Genomic DNA, 1,976 nt, shown 5'->3' with positions numbered 1-1,976 from the left:
TATTTCAGAACTGATGTTAGCAGACACTAACAGAATTTTTCCAAAGTGCCTCAACAGGGTTTAATAAACAATCTTTCCCCCAAGACTTTGTAACATTTTTTTTTTTTTAAACCACAGTTGGCCCCAAGTTATACACTGGTGTGTCAGGCAAAATTGTCACAATGCCCGGCATGGAAAATGGACAGCTTCAGGAAGTCCTGTGTGGTACCCACACTTCACTGAGTACAGTAGCTGACCAATAAACTCATATGAAACCCACAACTAATGAGTCACAGAAACAGTTGGAAAATTTAAACAAGCAACAATGTTCTTGATGATTCTCATTGTTCCCATTCGGGAAGGAAGGTGCTAAGTCAGGGTTTTTAGTGGTCACTTTAGCTTGAGGTCCTCTTCTATCTCCCACTGTCAGGATCAAGTCATTTCCATCTTTAGATCACGGCATTAGTTTCGTGATTAGTTTTGTCACAACATTAGGACTAAATTTCATATCTCAACACCTTTCAGTTCATGATTCTCCAAAAACAGTTACGATGAAATGGGTCAGTTTTTTCCTCACACTTGAGTCTCGTGGTGTACAGACACCTTAAAAAAAATCCTATGGATTGCCAATTATACTATTTTTATTAAACTGTCCCTGCCATTAGAGATACATAACAAAAAGGCTGTGGTCCAGAATATGCATGATACTAATTAATTTCTTTAATATGACTTTCTTTTCACACATTGTAATTACAGTAAAGGCACAAATCTGGATTAGGAGATCTTGGTTGGGGTGGGGGCAGAAGAGCAAATGCCCTCATTCATGTCTGAAAAGAGAATCTGGAGACTCACTGCACCTCGAACCCCACAGAACCCTCAAAGCCCTTTCTCTAGGCTGTGCGAATGCTCACCCGGACTCCAGGGCTCAACTTAAATGGGAACAGTCACTAGCCCAGATATCAGCTAATCTGCATACGCTTGTGACCATCAAAACCAAACGAGACAGGGACAAATTATAAACCTAATGCTTAAAATCACTTTCTTAATGATAGCATCCTGTTGAGTAGAGAACTGTCTATCCTCATCACAAACAGGATGCTATTGCTAGGAAGGAGGAAGTGGTTTTTGGCTGTTTGTTTTTCTTTTTAGCTGTCTACAAGGATTTTATATGCCCACCACTGACTCAACAGACTATCAGAATCTGTTCCTTGCTTCAACCAGTAGCCTTGATTTTTCTTCTAGAACCCTTTAGAAGCTGAGCTGCCACACACTGTCAGGATCTTTCCCAACGCCTCCTGTCCAGGAGCATCTCGCCAGCATTATTTGAGAGAATTTGTTTTGGGAAGTTGGTAAGCCTAACAAAACTGATGTCTGCTCGATGCATTTAAATAAAACATGTTCTTCTATCCCAACACAAAATGTAAACTCTGGAACCAACAGGAAATGGCTTCGAGATACAAATGACTCAATTCAGCTATCTAAATATTTTAAATGAAAAGAATTAAAAACATTACAATTTCTGGCAAGTATCCTTTACAACCTCGAGTGTGGAAAGATGTGGTTATTACTTGTAGGATTAAAAAGCTTAACTATAAAAGTGAAGCCGTCTGCAAAAATCTTATGGGATACATTCCCCACATTTTATAGAAAAATAGCATACAGGACTCTTAGGTTGCTCAAGACCCTATTTCCTAATAGTTTTTGAAATCTGTTGACTTTTAGAAATGAACATGTTGATCTGGGCGTTAAGGAGGAGGATATGCGGAAAACAGAGAAGGTGCCAATTCACAATGCAGCCGGCGGTTAATTAAGAGGAGTCAGGCTCCCTGAAACATATGACTGAGATTGGAGAAGCTTAGACTGACAGAAGATTTATTTCCTCCAAGTTGCTCTAAGGGTGTGATTTCTCTTTCTTTCTTTCTTTCTTTCTTTCTTTCTTTCTTTCTTTCTTTCTTTCTTTCTTCCTTCCTTCCTCTCTCTCTCTCTCTCTCTCTCTC

Source organism: Microtus ochrogaster, chromosome 4 (assembly GCF_000317375.1).
Source record: "Microtus ochrogaster isolate Prairie Vole_2 chromosome 4, MicOch1.0, whole genome shotgun sequence".
Classification (NCBI taxonomy): domain Eukaryota; kingdom Metazoa; phylum Chordata; class Mammalia; order Rodentia; family Cricetidae; genus Microtus; species Microtus ochrogaster.
This window is presented reverse-complemented; position numbering follows the sequence as displayed.